Source organism: Cherax quadricarinatus, chromosome 11, assembly GCF_038502225.1.
Source record: "Cherax quadricarinatus isolate ZL_2023a chromosome 11, ASM3850222v1, whole genome shotgun sequence".
Classification (NCBI taxonomy): Eukaryota; Metazoa; Arthropoda; class Malacostraca; order Decapoda; family Parastacidae; genus Cherax; species Cherax quadricarinatus.
This window is the reverse complement of record NC_091302.1, coordinates 44782994-44802833: the sequence shown is the minus strand read 5'-3', so window position 1 is coordinate 44802833 and position 19840 is coordinate 44782994.

Sequence of the window (19840 nt, the reverse complement as noted above, 5' to 3'; positions counted from 1 at the left end):
CACACTACTAATTCTGCTGCTACTACTAATGCTATTAGTAGTAATAGTAGAAGTGGTGGCAGTAGTAGTAGTAGTAGTATTAGCAGCAGTAGTAGTGGTAGTAGTACTAGTAGTAGTATTAGTACCAGTAGCAACAGTAGCAGCTGTAGTACTACTAGTAATGGAAGCAGCAGTTGTAGTACTAGTAGAGAACAGTTGAAATTTTAGTAGTGGTGAAAGTATTATTAATAGTAGTAGTAGCGGTGGTAGTAGTAGTAGTAGTAGTAGTAGTTGTTGTTGTAGTCGTAGCAGTAGTGGTCGTAGTAATAGTAGTAGTCATAACAGTGGTGAAAATATTGTTATTAGTAGTAGCTGCAGTCAAAGTAGTCCTAGTAGCAATAGTAATAGTAGCAGTGATAGTCGTAGTTGTAGTAATAGCAACAGTAGTAGCAGTAGTAATATATAAAAACAAAAGAAAAGGGGTGTACTACAGGATATCTAGTGGCGCACGCTGGACAGGACTAGTGAGAGAGTAACTAGAAGTATGAAAGAAAGGCAAGCAAGAAAGAGGCATGTCAGAAGCCAGAAAAAGTAAAGGAAATAAGGAAGATAGGTCAAGAAGAAAGGAGAGGAGGGGGTCAAAGGTCAAGGCAAGTCACGAGTATTCTTATGAGTAGAGCATTTCACACTGTATTAAGGAAGGCAGGCATAAAAGGGAAGAATAAAATTCATATTAATAATGTTACGTATAATGGCCGATTCCACAAAATGGCGTCTGTGAAGGCTAGAGAGGTAGATAGTTATAGCAGAGGACCAGTTAATTGTAGGGCTGTAATCTCTAACATACCAAAAAGTACAGGCGATGACAAAATGAGCAGGAAATGGAGTAGTAATCTAGCTCTATTGTCACTGATGCTTCGGCATCAGTGACAATAGAAGTAGGAACTAGATTACTACAAAGGGTATTTTTTTCACGGAAAGCAAGTTTGATATCTAAAGAATGGAGGATGTTGTTAAGATTTTGTGTGTGTTGTGTTGTCAGCATAGTTGCTGATCCCCTTATATGTGTTATATAGATTAGCTGAGTATCATAGTACCATCCATGTGTTTATATAGAAGATCCCTTAGGCCTGTGACTGTATGACATCACGGGGTACAGCTTGAGTCAGGGTGAGACGCGCTGCCTCGTTCTCACTCGACGGATAGACATAGAAGCAGGTAGAACACGGCAGGCCTGGGCTCCCATCTCCCATTACCACAGTCTGACAATATATATATCGTTACCATCCAACAAGCGAGTTTACCTTATCCATCATTCTCCTACCGAACCCCACACGACAGTGTGTGTGTGTGTGTGTGTGTGTGTTTTGGTGTGTGTGTGTGTTAGTTACCATTTTGTTACCGTTTTGTCCTAGGCACATGTCGATTAGACACTAGGCCTGTTGTATGTGTGTGTGTGTGTGTGTGTGTACTCACCTAATTGTGGTTGCAGGGGTCGAGACCCAGCTCCTGGCCCCGCCTCTTCAGTGATCACTACTAGGTCCTCTCTCTGTTTCCGGAGCTTTGTCATACCTCGTCTTAAAGCTATGTATGGTTCCTGCCTCCACTACATCACTTGCTAGTCTATTCTACTTCCTGACGACTCTGTGACTGAAGAAGTACTTCCTAACATCACTGTGACTCGTCTGAGTCTTCAGTTTCCAATTATGATCCCTTGTTTTTGTGTCCCCTCTCTGGAACATCCTGTCTCTGTCCATCTTGTCTATTCCATGCAGTATTTTGTATATTGTTATCATGTCTCCCCTGACCCTCCAGTCCTCCAATGTCGTCAGTCCGATTTCCCTCAATCTTTCTTCGTAGGACATTCCCCTGAGCTCCGGTACTAGCCTTGTTGCAAACCTTTGTACTTTCTCTAATTTCTTGACGTGCTTGACCAGGTGTGGGTTCCAAATTGGTGCTGCATACTCCAGTATGGGCCTGACGTTCACGGTGTACAGTGTCTTGAACGATTCCTTACTAAGGTTTCGGAATGCTATGCTCAGGTTTGCCAGGTGCCCATATGCTGCAGCAGTTATCTGTTTGATGTGTGCCTCCAGAGACGTGCTCGGTGTTATGGCCACCCCAAGATCTTTCTCCCTGAGTGAGGTTTGCAGTCTTTGGCCACATAGCCTATACTCTGTCTGCGGTCTTCTTTGTCCTTCCTCAATCTTCATGAATTTGTATTTGGCGGGGTTGAATTCGAGAAGCTAGTTGCAGGACCACGTGTTCAGCCTGTTCAGGTCTCTTTGTAGTCCTGCCTGATCCTCATCTGATTTAATTCTACTCATTAACTTCACATCATCTGCGAACAGGGACAATTCTGAGTCTATCCCTTCCATCATGTCATTCACATATACCAAAAATAGCACTGGTCCTAGAACTGATCCTTGTGGGAGTCCGCTCATCACAGGCACCCACTGATACCTCATTATGTACCATGACTCGTTGTCTCCCTGTCCTGTTATATGGGCCTGATCCTCCAGCTTCTGCACTAATCTCACATGAGGAACTGTGTCAAAGGCCTTCCTGCAGTCCAGGAAAATGCAATCAACCCACCCTTCTCTCTGGTGTCTTACTTCTGTTACCTTGTCATAAAACTCCAGAAGGTTTGTAACACAGGATTTGTCTTTGGTGAATCCATGCTGGTTGTTGTTTATAATCTTGTACCGTTCCAGGTGCTCCACCACTCTCCTCCTGATAATCTTCTCTTTGACTTTGCATACTATACACGTCAGTGACACTGGTCTGTAGTTTAGTGCCTCGTTTCTGTCTCCTTTCTTAAAAATGGGGACTACATTTTCCGTCTTCCATACCTCAGGTAGTTGCCCAGTTTCAAGTATTGAAGATTGTGGTTAGTGGCATGCACAGCATCTCTGCTCCTTCTCTAAGGGCCCACGGGGAGATGTTGTCCGGTCCCATCGCCTTTGAGTTATCAAGGTCACTTAGCAGCTTCTGCACCTCCTCCTCCATTGTATGTCATCCAACACTTGTTGGTATATTCCCTGTTGGTGTTCCCCTCTGTGCTGTCTTCCCAGAGCCCTTCCTGTCTTTACTGTAAATAGTTCCTTAAATCTCATGTTGAGCTCCTCATGTACCTCATGATCGTTTCTTGTGAGTTCCCCACCTTCCTTCCTGAGCCTGATCACCTGGTCTCTTACTATTCTCTTCCTCCTGATGTAGCTATACAGCAATTTCAGGTCAGATTTGAGTTTCTATGCTATGTTGTTTTTGTACTGTCACTGGGCCTCCCTCCTTACCTGTGCATACTCATTTCTGGCTCTTCGACTATCTTCTTATTTTCCTGTGTTCTTTGCCTACTATACTTTTCCATTCTATAGTGCACTTAGTTTTTGCCTACCTACACCTTCAGGTAAACCAGGGGCTCATTCTGGTCTTCCCATTATTTCTGTTGCCCTTGGGAATAAATCTTTCCTCTGCCTCCTTGCATTTTGTTGTTACGTATCCCATCATTTCGTTTACTGACTTTCCTACCAGTTCTGTCTCACTTAACCTCCTGCAGGAAGCTCCTCAAACCTGCATAGTCCCCCCTTTTATAGTCTAGCTTTTCCCATTCAACTCCTGTTACCCTCTCCACTTGTAACTCTACTTTGTATTCAAAGCACAGAGTCAAATGATCACTAGCTCCTAGGGGCCTCTCATATGTGCTGTCCTCAATGTCTGAACTGCTTAGGGTGAACACAAGGTCCAGTCTTGCTGGTTTATCCTCCCCTCTTTCTCTGGTAGTGTCCTTAACATGTTGATGCATGAGGTTTTCCAGTACCACATTCATCATCTTGCCTCTCCATGTTTTGGGACCCCCATTTGGCTCCATGTTTTCCCAATTCATCTCCCTGTGGTTGAAATCGCCCATAACCAGTAAGCTCTTCTTGCCACCTCAGCCAGTGTGTCCACCACTGCTCTGTTTCTCTAATCATATTCCTCTCTTGGCCTCCTGCAGTTCTGTGGTGGATTATACATCACTGCAATAACTACCTTATGTTCCCCAGACTGAAATGCACCTACTATGTAGTCCCTTTCTCCAATCTCGTCCATGCCTCCCATTTCCTCAAATTTCCATCATTTTTTATGAGCGGTACAACCCCTCCTCCCCCTCTGCTCCTTCTATCTTTTCTCAGGATCTAATATCCTTGTGGGAAGATTGCATCTGTTACTGTCTCAGTGAGTTTCGCTTCTGTCACTGCTATGATGTCTGGGGACTTCTCATTGATTCTTTCGTGCCACTCCTCACATTTATTCGTTATTCTATGCGCGTTCGTGTATGAAACCTTCAACTTTTCTAAAATTGTGGTCCTGGGAGAATATTGGGGTTGGGAGAGCAGGAGCCCTGGCAGGGGCCTATGGGGGGCTGCAGTGGGGGTGGGGGCAGAGTTCCCATACGGGGTTGCTCTAGGGGTGGGGTTTGTGGTGTGGGGGTGGGAACAGAGGGATCAGTGGGTGACTGTTGGTTTAGATTGCTCAGTTGCCTAGCAGTTGCCATGGTTAGAGTCCTGTTGCGGGTGTTTTTGGGGGTGTGTTTGCCTTTCCACCTGTGTCTGGGTTATGCTGATCTTCTTTGTCATTTTCTCCCATTCCTCCTTTCATTTTTGTACTCTCTCTTTCAGTATCATCCTTTCCTCTTGTGTTCTGTCTCGATCGAGGTACACACTCTGAAACTCCAGTTTGTCTCTCAGTTGTGCTTTCTCCTGTAGGATCATGGTTCGAGTTGACACTGCCTTGATAATTACCTTGAGAGGCTGTTTCCTTTTCCTTGTGGACCACCCAATTCTCTGAAAATTTGTCACCTGGTTCATGTCGCCCTCACCTACTGCCTTCATGATACCTTCAATCACTTTTTTCTCCTCCTGTTTTCTTTTATCATAGGTTTCCCCTTCGGCTTCCCAGAGCCCATAGACAAAAACTGACCTCTCCATTTCTTCTTCTCACTGTGTCTTCCACTGCATCCTCTGAAGTGTTTTAGTTCCTTCCCTTGGAGCATTCCTTCCTTCAATCCCTTCCCTAGCTGAGGCTCCTATGCTCATTGGTCTGTCTTTCCTGCTCAGCAGTTCCTTGCCCCTGCAGGTATCTGTTAGAGTCTCTGCTTATATCATAGCTCCTTCAATGTCTTCAGACCTCTCATTTGTGCTCCTTGTCTTTGCCTTGGCCCCATGTGAGTCTGACAGGACCTTTGCATACAGTATAGCTTCCTTGCTCCCTCCAGTGACCTTGTCTATGCCTGATGTAGAAGTTCCTGATGTTATGTCTGTACTGTCATTTTTCTCTTTAGGCTGCTTCAGGTTTCTCAGTTCCTCTTCTAAGCACTGTATCTTAGCTTCTGCTACTATGGCTTGTTGCTCCCACTTCCTGCTCTCTGCAGCTATCCTCTCCTCCATCCTCCTTCCAAGCTCTTTGAGCTTCCTTCCCCATTCTACCTCCCTTTTTTTGAGCTCTGCCTCCCAATCCTCCCTCCCAGATTCGTCTGCCAGACCCTCAGGCTCCCAGATTCGTCTGCCAGACCCTCGGGTCTGGGGCTTGCTCTTGGTTGACCCGTGTATGTGTGTGTATGTGTGTATGTACTCACCTAGTTGAGGTTGCGGGGGTCGAGTCCGAGCTCCTGTCCCCGCCTCTTCACTGATCGCTACTAGGTCACTCTCCCTGAGCCGTGAGCTTTATCATACCTCTGCTTAAAGCTATGTGTGGATCCTGCCTCCACTACATCACTTCCCAAACTATTCCACTTACTGACTACTCTGTGGCTGAAGAAATACTTCCTAACATCCCTGTGATTCATCTGTGTCTTCAGCTTCCAACTGTGTCCCCTTGTTACTGTGTCCAATCTCTGGAACATCCTGTCTTTGTCCACCTTGTCAATTCCTCTCAGTATTTTGTATGTCATTATCATGTCCCCCCTATCTCTCCTGTCCTCCAGTGTCGTCAGGTTGATTTCCCTTAACCTCTCCTCGTAGGACATGCCTCTTAGCTCTGGGACTAGTCTTGTTGCAAACCTCTGCACTTTCTCTAGTTTCTTTACGTGCTTGGCTAGGTGTGGGTTCCAAACTGGTGCCGCATACTCCAATATGGGCCTAACGTACACGGTGTACAGGGTCCTGAATGATTCCTTATTAAGATGTCGGAATGCTGTTCTGAGGTTTGCTAGGCGCCCATATGCTGCAGCAGTTATTTGGTTGATGTGCGCTTCAGGAGATGTGCCTGGTGTTATACTCACCCCAAGATCTTTTTCCTTGAGTGAGGTTTGTAGTCTCTGGCCCCCTAGACTGTACTCCGTCTGCGGTCTTCTTTGCCCTTCCCCAATCTTCATGACTTTGCACTTGGTGGGATTGACCTCCAGGAGCCAATTGCTGGACCAGGTCTGCAGCCTGTCCAGATCCCTTTGTAGTTCTGCCTGGTCTTCGATCGAGTGAATTCTTCTCATCAACTTCACGTCATCTGCAAACAGGGACACCTCAGAGTCTATTCCTTCCGTCATGTCGTTCACAAATACCAGAAACAGCACTGGTCCTAGGACTGACCCCTGTGGGACCCCGCTGGTCACAGGTGCCCACTCTGACACCTCGCCACGTACCATGACTCGCTGCTGTCTTCCTGTCAAGTATTCCCTGATCCATTGTAGTGCCTTCCCTGTTATCCCTGCTTGGTCCTCCAGTTTTTGCACCAATCTCTTGTGCGGAACTGTGTCAAACGCCTTCTTGCAGTCCAAGAAAATGCAATCCACCCACCCCTCTCTCTCTTGTCTTACTGCTGTCACCATGTCATAGAACTCCAGTAGGTTTGTGACACAGGATTTCCCATCCCTGAAACCATGTTGGCTGCTGTTGATGAGATCGTTCCTTTCTAGGTGTTCCACCACTCTTCTCCTGATAATCTTCTCCATGATTTTGCATACTATACATGTCAGTGACACTGGTCTGTAGTTTAATGCTTCATGTCTGTCTCCTTTTTTAAAGATTGGGACTACATTTGCTGTCTTCCATGCCTCAGGCAATCTCCCTGTTTCGATAGATGTATTGAATATTGTTGTTTGGGGTACACATAGTGCCTCTGCTCCCTCTCTCAATACCCATGGGGAGATGTTATCTGGCCCCATTGCCTTTGAGGTATCTAGCTCACTCAGAAGCCTCTTCACTTCTTCCTCGGTTGTGTGCACTGTGTCCAGCACATGGTGGTGTGCCCCACCTCTCCGTCTTTCTGGAGCCCCTTCTGTCTCCTCTGTGAACACTTCTTTGAATCTCTTGTTGAGTTCCTCACATACTTCACGGTCATTTCTTGTTGTCTCTCCTCCTTCCTTCCTTAGCCTGATTACCTGGTCCTTGACTGTTGTTTTCCTCCTGATGTGGCTGTACAACAGTTTCGGGTCAGATTTGGCTTTCGCTGCTATGTCATTTTCATATTGTCTTTGGGCCTCCCTTCTTATCTGTGCATATTCGTTTCTGGCTCTACGACTGCTCTCCTTATTCTCCTGAGTCCTTTGCCTTCTATATTTCTTCCATTCCCTAGCACACTTGGTTTTTGCCTCCCTGCACCTTTGGGTAAACCATGGGCTCATCCTAGCTTTTTCATTATTCCTGTTACCCTTGGGTACAAACCTCTCCTCAGCCTCCTTGCATTTTGTTGCTACATATTCCATCATCTCATTAACTGGCTTCCCTGCCAGTTCTCTGTCCCACTGAACCCCGTTCAGGAAGTTCCTCATTCCTATGTAGTCCCCTTTCTTGTAGTTTGGCTTCATTCGTCCTGGCCTTCCTGCTTCTCCCTCCACTTGTAGCTCTACTGTGTATTCGAAGCTTAAAACCACATGGTCACTGGCCCCAAGGGGTCTTTCATATGTGATGTCCTCAATATCTGAACTACTCAAGGTGAATACTAAGTCCAGCCTTGCTGGTTCATCCTCTCCTCTCTCTCTTGTAGTGTCCCTTACGTGTTGGTACATGAAGTTTTCCAGTACCACCTCCATCATCTTAGCCCTCCATGTATCTTGGCCCCCATGTGGGTCCAAGTTCTCCCAATCGATCTCCTTGTGGTTAAAGTCACCCATGATCAGGAGCTTTGCCCTGCATGCATGAGCTCTTCTAGCCACTCTAGCCAGTGTGTCAATCATCGCTCTATTGCTCTCGTCGTACTCTTGCCTTGGCCTCCTGCTGTTCTGCGGTGGGTTATACATCACTGCTATTACCACCTTGGGACCTCCAGAGTGAAGCGTTCCCGCTATGTAATCACTTTCTTCTCCGCTGTCTCCTCTCTCCAGCTCATCAAAATTCCAGCGATTTTTGATCAGCAATGCCACTCCTCCACCCCCCCCTGTTCCCTCTGTCTTTCCTCAGGATTTGGTATCCCGTTGGAAAGATGGCATCTGTTATCATACCTGTAAGCTTGGTTTCTGTGAGAGCTATGATGTCCGGTGATGCTTCTTTGACTCTTTCATGCCACTCCTCCCACTTATTTGTTATTCCATCAGCGTTTGTGTACCATACCTTCAGTTTCCTTTCCAACACTGTGGTTTGGGGGGCCTGTGAGGGTGGGAGACCTGGTGGCATACTGTGGGATTCTATAGCTCGGTGTTGGGTGGAGGCTGTGGGTATGGACTGTAGTGTGTGTTGGGATGGTGTGATAGGTTGTATGGTTCTGAGAAGAGTTGTGCGTGTGCTTGCCCTTGCTGTTCTGTTCTGCTCTGACTGACCTCTGCTGGTTCCATCCTTGTCTCTTTTCCTAGCTCCTTTCGCTTTTTTGTCCTCTCCCTCAGCTGCTGTCGTTCTGATTTTGTTCTGTCTGTCTAGGAACACCCTCTTGTACTCTTCCGAGTATTTCAATCGTGGTTTCTCTTGGAGGATCCTGTTCCGCACTGTTTCCGTCCTGAGAATCAGCTTGATTGGTCGGTTTCTCCCCTTCGAGTACCCCCCTATTCTCTGAAAATTTACAATCTCGTCCATCTCTTCACCTATTTCCGTGATTATTTTCTCAATCTCCTTTCTTTCTACCTGCTGCGTGTGTGCATGCTGTGTGTGTATGTGTGTGTGTGTGTGTTTGTGTGTATATGTGTGTGTGCGTACCCACCTAGTTGTGGTTGCAGGATTCGATTCACAGTTCCTGGCCCTGCCTCTTCACAAGCCACTACTAGGTCACTCTTCCTGCTCTGAACTGTAGCATACCAATTCTTAAAGCTATGTATGTGTGTGTGTTAGCTACCATTTTGCCCTAGGCACATGTCGATTAGACACTAGGCTTGTTGTATATGCGTGCATGCGCGTGTGTACTCAGTTGTGGTTGCGGGGGTCGAGTCACAGCTCCTGGCCTTGCCTCTTCAACTGGCAGCTACTTGGTCACTCTTCCTGCTCCGTGACCTTTATCATACCTCTTCTTAAAGCTATGTATGGATCCTGCCTCTACTACATCACTACCAAGGCTATTCCACTTCCTGACAACTCTGTGACTGAAGAAATACTTCCTAACATCCCTGTTGTTCATCTGAGTCTTCAGCTTCAAACTGTGACCCCTTGTTGTTGTGTTCCATCTATGGAACATCCTGTCTCTTTCACCTTGTCTATATCTCTCTGCATTTTATGTCGTTATCATATTCCCCCCTAACTCCAATGTCGTCAGGTCGATTTCCCTTAATCTCTCCTCTTAGAACATACCACTTAGCTCCGGGACTAGTCTTGTTGCAAACCTTTGCACTTTCTGTAGTTTCCTTATATGCTTGGCTAGGTGAGGGTTCCAAACTGGCGCTGCATATTCCAATATGAGTCTAACTTACACAGTGTACAGGGTCCTGAAGGACTCCTTATTTAGATGTCAGAATGCTGTTCTTAGGTTTGCCAGGCACCTGTATGCCGCAGCAATTATTTGGTTGATGTGCGCCTCGGGAGATGTTCCCGGTGTTATACTCACACCAAGATCCTTTCCCTTGAGTGAGGTTTCTAGGCTCTGGCCCCCTAGACTGTACTCTGTCTGTAGTCTTCTTTGCCCTTCCCCAATCTTCATGACTTTGCACGTGGTGGGGTTGAACTCCAGGAGCCAGTTTCTGGTCCAGTCCTGCAGTCTGTCCAGATCCCTCTGTAGTTCTGCCTGGTCTTCGTCCGATTGAATTCTTCTCATCAGCTTCTCATCATCTGCAAACATCACAAATACCAGAAACAGTACAGGTCCCAGGACTGATCCCTGTGGCACCCCGCTCGTTACCGGCGCCCACTTTGATACCTCGCCACGTACCATGACTCGCTGGTGTGTGGGTGTGGGTGTGCGGCATGAGAGCGCCACCCATTCCTGTTGTTTAGTGCAGTAAACACCGAACTGCTGAGCTGATTAGTTGTGTCTTTCGTCCTGCGCTGTTTTACTGGTGTGCTGGAAGCTGATTAGGTTTTCTACTATAAACTGTAATATAAAAGGAAGCTGGGAGGAATATTAGAATAGGGTCAAATATTTCTGGTCAGTTGTTATGCTGCTGTGTGTTGTGTTGTGCTGCTGTACTGTGCTGCTGTGTGTTGTGTTGTGCTGTGCTGCTGTGTGTTGTATTGTGCTGCTGCGTGTTGTGCTGTGCTGTGCTGTGCTGCTGTGTTGTGTTGTGCTGCTGTGCTGTGCTGTTGTGTGTTGTGCTGCTGTGCTGTGCTGCTGTGTGTTGTGTTGTGCTGCTGTGCTGTGCTGCTGTGTTGTGTTGTGCTGCTGTGCTGCTGTGTGTTGTGCTGCTGTGCTGTGCTGCTGTGTGTTGTGTTGTGCTGTACTGCTGTGTTGTATTGTGCTGCTGTGTTGTGCTGTGCTGCTGTGTTGTATTGTGCTGTACTGCTGTGTTGTATTGTGCTGTACTGCTGTGTTGTATTGTGCTGCTGTGCTGTGCTGTTGTGTTATGTTGTGCTGTTGTGCTGTGCTGCTGTGTTGTGTTGTGCTGTGCTGCTGTGTGTTGTGTTGTTCTGCTGCGTGTTGTGCTGTGCTGCTGTGCTGTTCTGCTGTGTTGTGCTGTGCTGTGCTGCTGTGTTGTGTTGTGCTGCTGTGTGTTGTACTGTGCTGCTGTGTGTTGTGTTGTGTTGTGCTGCTGTGCTGTGCTGCTGTGTGTTGTGTTGTACTGTGCTGCTGTGTGTTGTGTTGTGCTGCTGCGAGTTGTGCTGTGCTGTGCTGCTGTGTTGTGTTGTGCTGCTGTGCTGTGCTGTTGTGTGTTGTGTTGTGCTGCTCTGTGTTGTACTGTGCTGCTGTGTGTTGTGTTGTGCTGTGCTGCTGTGTGTTGTGTTGTGTTGTGCTGCTGCGTGTTGTATTGTGCTGCTGTGCTGTGCTGTTGTGTGTTGTGTTGTGCTGTACTGCTGTGTTGTATTGTGCTCCTGTGCTGTTCTGTGTTGCTGTGTGTTGTGTTGTGTTGTGCTGCTGTGCTGTGCTGTTGTGTGTTGTGTTGTGCTGCTGTGCTGTGCTGTGCTGCTGTGTGTTGTGTTGTGTTGTGCTGCTGCGTGTTGTGCTGTGCTGTTCTGCTGTGTTGTGTTGTGCTGTGCTGCTGTGTGTTGTGCTGCTGTGTGTTGTGTTGTGCTGCTGCGTGTTGTGCTGTGCTGCTGTGTTGTGTTGTGCTGCTGTGTGTTGTACTGTGCTGCTGTGTGTTGTGTTGTGTTGCTGTGCTGTGCTGCTGTGTGTTGTGTTGTACTGTGCTGCTGTGTGTTGTGTTGTGCTGCTGCGTGTTGTGCTGTGCTGTGCTGCTGTGTTGTGTTGTGCTGCTGTGCTGTGCTGTTGTGTGTTGTGTTGTGCTGCTCTGTGTTGTACTGTGCTGCTGTGTGTTGTGTTGCGCTGTGCTGCTGTGTGTTGTGTTGTGCTGCTGTGTTGTGCTGTTGTGTGTTGTATTGTGCTGCTGTGTGTTGTGTTGTGCTGCTGTGCTGTGCTGCTGTGTTGTGCTGCTGTGTGTTGTGCTGCTGTGTTGTGCTGCTGTGTGTTGTGCTGCTGTGTTGCGCTGCTACGTTGTGCTGCTGTGCTGTGCTGCTGTGTTGTGCTGCTGCGTTGTGCTGCTGTGTTTTGCTATGTTGTGCTGCTGTGCTGTGCTGCTGTATTGTGCTGCTATGTTGTGCTGCTGTGTTGTGCTGTTGTGTTGTGCTGCTGTGTTGTGCCGCTGTGTTGTGCTGCTGTGTTGTGCTGCTATGTTGTGCTGCTGTGCTGTGCTGCTGTGTTGTGCTGCTGTGTGTTGTGTTGTGCTGCTGTATGTTGTGTTGTGCCGCTTTGTGCTGTGTTGTGCTGCTGTGTTGTGCTGCTGTGCTGTGCTGTGTTGCTGTGTTGTGCTGCTGTGTTGTGCTGCTGTGCTGTGCTGCTGTGTTGTGCTGCTGTGTTGTGCTGCTGTGCTTTGCTGCTGTGTTGTGCTGCTGTGTTGTGCTGCTGTGCTGTGTTGTGCTGCTGTGTTGTGCTGCTGTGCTGTGCTGCTGTGTTGTGCTGCTGTGTTGTGCTACTGTGCTTTGCTGCTGTGTTGTGCTGCTGTGTTGTGCTGCTGTGTTATGCTGCTGTGCTGTGCTGCTGTGTTGTGCTGTTGTGTTGTGCTGCTGTGTTGTGCTGCTGTGTTGTGCTGCTGTGCTGTGCTGCTGTGTTGTGCTGCTGTGCTGTGCTGCTGTGTTGTGATACTGTGTTGTGCTGCTGTGTTGTGCTGCTGTGCTGTGCTGCTGTGTTGTGCTGCTGTGTTGTGCTGCTGTGCTTTGCTGCTGTGTTGTGCTGCTGTGTTGTGCTGCTGTGTTATGCTGTTGTGCTGTGCTGCTGTGTTGTGCTGTTGTGTTGTGCTGCTGTGTTGTGCTGCTGTGTTGTGCTGCTGTGCTGTGCTGCTGTGTTGTGCTGCTGTGCTGCTGTGTTGTGATACTGTGTTCTGCTGCTGTGTTGTGCTGCTGTGTTGTGCTGCTGTGTTGTGCTGCTGTGCTGTGCTGCTGTGTTGTGCTGCTGTGCTGTGCTGCTGTATTGTGATACTGTGTTGTGCTGCTGTGTTGTGCTGCTGTGTTGTGCTGCTGTGTTGTGCTGCTGTGCTGCTGTGTTGTGTTGCTGTGTTGTGATACTGTGTTGTGCTGCTGTGTTGTGCTGCTGTGTTGTGCTGCTGTGTTGTGCTGCTGTGCTGTGTTGTGATACTGTGTGTTGTGCTGCTGTGTTGTGCTGCTGTGCTGTGCTGCTGTGTTGTGATGCTGTGTGTTGTGCTGCTGTGTTGTGCTGCTGTGTTGTGCTGCTGTGTTGTGCTGCTGTGCTGTGCTGCTGTTGTGATGCTGTGTGTTGTGCTGCTGTGTTGTGCTGCTGTGTTGTGCTGCTGTGCTGTGTTGTGATGCTGTGTGTTGTGCTGCTGTGCTGTGCTGCTGTGTTGTGCTGCTGTGTTGTGATGCTGTGTTGTGATGCTGTGTTGTGGTGCTGTGTGTTGTGATGCTGTGTTGTGATGCTGTGCTGTGCTGCTGTGTTGTGATGCTGTGTGTTGTGCTGCTGTGTTGTGCTGCTGTGTTGTGCTGCTGTGTTGTGCTGCTGTGTTGTGCTGCTGTGTTGTGATGCTGTGTGTTGTGATGCTGTGTTGTGATGCTGTGCTGTGCTGCTGTGTTGTGCTGCTGTGTTGTGCTGCTGTGCTGTGCTGCTGTGTTGTTATGCTGTGTGTTGTGCTGCTGTGCTGTGCTGCTGTGTTGTGCTGCTGTGTTGTGATGCTGTGTTGTGATGCTGTGTGTTGTGATGCTGTGTTGTGATGCTGTGCTGTGCTGCTGTGTTGTGATGCTGTGTGTTGTGCTGCTGTGCTGTGCTGCTGTGTTGTGCTGCTGTGTTGTGCTGCTGTGTTGTGCTGCTGTGTTGTGATGCTGTGTGTTGTGATGCTGTGTTGTGATGCTGTGCTGTGCTGCTGTGTTGTGCTGCTGTGCTGTGCTGCTGTGTTGTGATGCTGTGTTGTGATGCTGTGCTGTGCTGCTGTGTTGTGCTGCTGTGTTGTGCTGCTGTGCTGTGCTGCTGTGTTGTGATGCTGTGTTGTGCTGCTGTGCTGTGCTGCTGTGTTGTGATACTGTGTTGTGCTGCTGTGCTGTGCTGCTGTGTTGTGATGCTGTGTGTTGTGCTGCTGTGCTGTGCTGCTGTGTTGTGATGCTGTGTTGTGCTGCTGTGCTGTGCTGCTGTGTTGTGATACTGTGTGTTGTGCTGCTGTGCTGTGATGCTGTGTTGTGATGCTGTGTGTTGTGCTGCTGTGCTGTGATGCTGTGTTGTGCTGCTGTGTTGTGCTGCTGTGCTGTGCTGCTGTGTTGTGATACTGTGTGTTGTGCTGCTGTGTTGTGCTGCTGTGTTGTGCTGCTGTGCTGTGCTGCTGTGCTGTGCTGCTGTGTTGTGCTGCTGTGTTGTGCTGCTGTGCTGTGCTGCTGTGTTGTGATGCTGTGTGTTGTGCTGCTGTGTTGTGCTGTGTTGTGCTGCTGTGCTGTGCTGCTGTGTTGTGATGCTGTGTGTTGTGATGCTGTGCTGTGCTGCTGTGTTGTGATGCTGATGTGTTGTGCTGGTTTATGTTGTTTATGAAACTGATGGTGTTTTATTATTGCGTGTGTATTATCTTTTGTTTTTCATAGCTTTATTAATGCCAAACTCGGCATATAATAAATATATTTCGTTATATTGTCCACAGATATAAATATATGGCCATGGCAGGAATGAATGTTAAGCGCAAGTATTCAGAGGACTACACTAAATTCAGCTGCACCTGACAAGAAAAAGATGCCATGGAATTACCACAGTGTGTTATTTGTTTCAAAGTTTTGGGTAATGATTCACTGACTCATTCATCTCGAGAAATGCCACCTCAATTTGTTGCAAAAGGATAAAGATTATTTCGAGCGGCAGTTATTACTTCTCAAGCGGCAGCGCCTTGAGGAGACAAGTACATTCTATGAAAAAAGCACCAATGCAGTGTGAGCTTCCTACATTGTCACATGCAAAGTCGTATAGGCCAAGAAGCCTCATACGACTGTAGAGAAACTTATGCTACCCTGTGCAACAGAAATGATGAGGCTTGTTGTCGACGAGGACGCAGCATGGAAGCTGAATGATGTATCAGTTTCTAATGACACAGTGTCGAGACGGATAAATGAGACCTCACAAAACATCAGTGAACAAGTTGTGGATGAAATAAAGAATCTCCAGTTTCCCATACAGTTGGATGAATCAACTAATGTCTCACTGTCTTCTCAGCTATTAGTATTTGCACTATACATGGATAAAGGAGACTTCAAAGACGAGTTTCTCTTTTGTAAGATTCTTGATACCACCACAAGGGCTCAGGATGTGTTAGAAATTATTAACAATTTCTTTGAAGTAAATGGTCTGGATTGGGTAAATTTGGTGGATGTTGCCACTGACGGTGCACCTGCGATGCTAGGCTCATGATCAGGCTTTCAAGCGTTGGAGAAACAGCATGATCCATTGATAACCGGAGTTCAGTTTCATTCAGAGAGGCACTGGCATCAAAAATACTACCTGATCACCTGAGCACTTTTTTACAAGGATTGGTGAAGGTGGTTAGTTACATCAAATCGTCAGCGGTGAACACCAGACTGTTCAGAAAATTATGCTAGGACATGGGTTCCGACTTTGAGGTGTTCCTGTTGTACACTTCTGTACGGTGGTTGTCACCAGGGAATGTAGTCAACAGAATTTTTGAACTGAGAGAAGAATTGATTCTACTTCTCCAGTCTCAGGGGAAAGAAGGTTTTACAAATATGCTAGACCTGTCATAATTAGAACTAGCATACCTTGTCAATATTTTTGGTATCCTGAACAAACTGAATCTTCAGCTGCAAGGGAAAGGAGCAAATCTGTTCTCTCACCAAGGAATCATCAAGGCTCTTCTCGAGAAATTAGAACTCTGGATTGGAAGAGTCGAAAGTAAAGATTTAGTTCAATTTCCGTGTGTGGATGCCATGCTAGGGAAAATGAAAGCCATTCAGGTGCATATTCTCGAGCATTTACAAAAGCTGCGGGATGAATTTCAGCGATACTTTCCGGAGGTGAACATGACAAGGGATGGGTTTTCTTTCATCTGGAATCCATTCGTAACAGATGTTCATGGTGTTCCAGAGACTATACAGGAGTTCTTGAACCTGAAAAAATGATCTGGCAACCAAAGATGTGTACCAGCGGTCTACCATGGAAAGATTTTGGGCCAGTATGATTGTTACCAAAATCTGTCAACATATGCAGTCAGATTTCTGTTGCCACTTGCATCACCTTATACATGTGTGAGAGTTGATGTTCATGTTTGTTGCACATTAAGTCCAAACAGAGGAATCGGCTTGCAGTTGAAAGCGATATTCGTTGTGCATTATCAAGTACTACTCCTAACATTATCAAGTACCACTCCTAACATTGAAAAGCTTGTCAGTGAAAAGAGAATCCAAAAGTCTAGTTACAAGGAAAAGTGAAATAATCATATTTCAAAGAAAAATGTTGGCTGTATACTTCATAATTTCAAAATTATGTTCATTAAAAAGAAATTTCTCAGCAAAATGTTAGATATGTATTCATTTATTTCCAGAAAATTATGTTTGTATGAAATATGTTTCACACCAAAATGTTAGATATCTATTATTTTATATAACTTCTCGAATTTCTGTTTATAAGAAATATATTCTAGATCAAATTGTCTGTTGTCTTTGTTTTGCCTTTATATATCATTACTCAAAAAATGAAATGGTCCACGATTTTTTAGAATTGGGTTGGTGGTCCATGGGCTGAAACTTGTTGAGAACCACTACTCTACTCTATTTGTCAATAGCTAAACCGAGGCAAAATAAAATCGAAGTTTTGTAGTACTCGTCAACTAATGGTCTCCACTCGTGTGACAGTTGATATAATTTGTCAAAATATTTTTATCTGAAGATAATTTTCTGGTGCTCTACGAGGTGGTCAGTAGTGCTCATTGAAGAAGATTATAGGGGAGGGGGTTTCACGTTAGTACAGGGATCTTGATCCAGGGAATTGAAGTTGCCCTCCCCTATCTTGGATTAAACCTGACTGCCTCAGATTCCCTGGGTACGGTACAATCCCTGCAGGTTTAGCGCTTTCCCAGGAATATAATATTAATATTAACGTTCAGCAGCAGTAGATTTGGAGTCCGATAGATACAGTTATAATAAAAAGTTTTCCTTATGGCACTAAAGCTAACTTATGACACAGAGCTTGACTCTATAATTATTACTAATTCTACGTCATGACTGAAGGCTCTTGACTCAAATAATGACTCAAACATGCTCACCTGAGAAGCAGGACTATACTAAAAAAATCCGGGAAGCTTTCTCGGATGCTCAGAAAACAGAAAAGCGCTATTAGCCTAGCAGTGCTCTGGAAGCAAAGCAGTGGGAGAAAGGATAGTAAATTGTGGTATTTAGTAAACTACGATAAAAACAATGTTTTTATCATATTTTCTATATGATATTTGACTTTTTTAAATTAAATCTGTAAAGTTTATTAAAATCTATAAGTCTGGGTACTTTTTACTTAAAATTAATAACGTTTTAACATGAAGACAATGAAGACAACGACACAAGTTGCAGGAAAAACTTTTATGGGACAACATTACGCTGTGTATAGTTATCATGTCTTGACAGGATGTGACACTGTCCTAATGAAGGTTTGTTTGTCAACATGTGTCTTCATTCTTGTCAGCAGTACCACATTTCACTCATCATACCCACCGCAGGTGAGATCACAGAAGGTGCAATTTTGAAAACGGAATGGCACGGTATGTAAATACAATCAAGGTTAGGTAAATGACACTTAGACCCAATGGATACCTTAATTAAACACAATATATTCTGACAGAAAGTAAGCTTTATAAAGTTAGCAGAGAATACGTGAGAAATATATTCATACAGGTACGGAAGAGAGAGAGAGGAAGGTGTGGTTCATGGGAGTATCTTAGGTGTTAGGGAGAACTAACATCATGAGGCTACCCTGATTTTGTGTTAAGTGTTAGAAATGCTGATAGGTTCGAATTATGAACTAATTTCTTTCTGTCTTGTTCTTTGATCACTAGTCTAGCATTTGTTCATTTAATAAGGTGATTGTTTTGATGCATGACACATGCGTTGTTTCTCTTGTGTTGTGCATAAATTCTGATGCTCTTTGGTTCGTATGACAAATGTTGAGTTAAGTTTTCTCGTATAACGCTAGTCACATCCAGCGCAAGGAATGATGTGTACATCTGCTTTTATTTCTGCATCACAGGGTACATGTTTGACTCTAGTAAGGTCCTTGATGGCAATGGAAGTTATAAATGAAATGTTATTGTTACCTTTCGACAGCGTTTGGTGGAAACTAAATGTGAGAAAAAATAATGTACCCGTCACTTGCTGTCTCTGTTTCAAGTATAGCCATAATTTCAAGAACTCTTTTCCTACAGTCATGTGTGAAGCAAGACAGGCAGTGGAGCTGGGTGATAATTTAATAACATCACATCCTTCTTCCAGAAACCCCTGACTACATGCATCCTCTCTGTTCTGAGAAAGCAATATATCAGCGCCTATCTCTTGGTTCTAACGTCGGCAGCGGCATGGATAAGTTGTGCAGATAATTAAGTTGATTTAGAAGCAGTTACACAAGTTTAGGTGATTTCAATTATCATATACGTATAGCAAGGTATGTGTAAATCACCTAGGATAACCCAAAAAGTCAGATAAAGTGATCTATTTACATTGAGATAATTGGTAGGTGTCCGGTAAACCTTGATCTGCAGAGCAGAACATTTGTGTGTGTACTCGCCTAGTTGTACTCACCTAGCTGAGGTTGCAGGGGTCGAGTCCTAGCTCCTGGCCCCGCCTCTTCACTGGTCGCTACTAGGTCACTCTCCCTGAACCGTGAGCTTTATCTGCTTAAAGCTATGTATGGATCCTGCCTCCAATACATCGCTTCCCAAACTTTTCCACTTCCTGACTACTCTGTGGCTGAAGAAATACTTCCTAACATCCCTGTGATTCATCTGTGTCTTCAACTTCCAACTGTGTCCCCTTGTTGCTGTGTCCCATCTCTGGAACATCCTGTCTTTGTCCACCTTGTCAATTCCTCTCAATATTTTGTATGTCGTTATCATGTCCCCCCTATATCTCCTGTCCTCCAGTGTCGTCAGGTCGATTTCCAGAACCAGAACCGGTCCCAGGACTGACCCCTGTGGAACCCCACCCGTCACAGGCACCCACTCTGACACCTCGCCAGGTACCATGACTCGCTGCTATCCTCTTGACAGGTATTCCCTGATCCATTGTAGTGTCTTCCCTGTTATCCCTGCCTGGTCCTCCAGTTTTTGCACTAATCTCTTGTGTGGAATTGTCAACGCCTTCTTACAGTCCTAGAATGCAATCTACCCACCCGTCTCTCTCTTGTCTTACTGCTGTCACCCTGTCATAGAACTCCAGTAGGTTTGTGACACACGATTTCCCGTCCCTGAAACCGTGTTGGTTGTTGTTAAGCTCATTCCTTTCTAGGTGTTCCACCACTCTTCTCCTGATAATCTTCTCCATGACTTTGCATACTATACATGTCAGTGACACTGGTCTATAGTTTAGTGCTTCTTGTCTGTCTCCCTTTTTAAAAATTGGGACTACATTTGCTGTCTTCCATACCACAGGTAATCTCCCTGTTTCGACAGATGTGTTGAATATTGTTAGAGGTACATATAGCGCCTCTGCTCTCTCTCCCAGGACCCATGGAGAGATGTTATCCGGCCCCATGGCCTTTGAGGTGTCTAGTTCGCTCAGCAACCTCTTCACTTCCTCCTCGGTTGTATGTATTGTGTCCAACACTTGGTGGTGTACCCTACCTCTACGTCCTTCTGGAGTCCCTTCTGTCTCCTCTGTGAACACTCCTTTGAATCTCATGTTGAGTT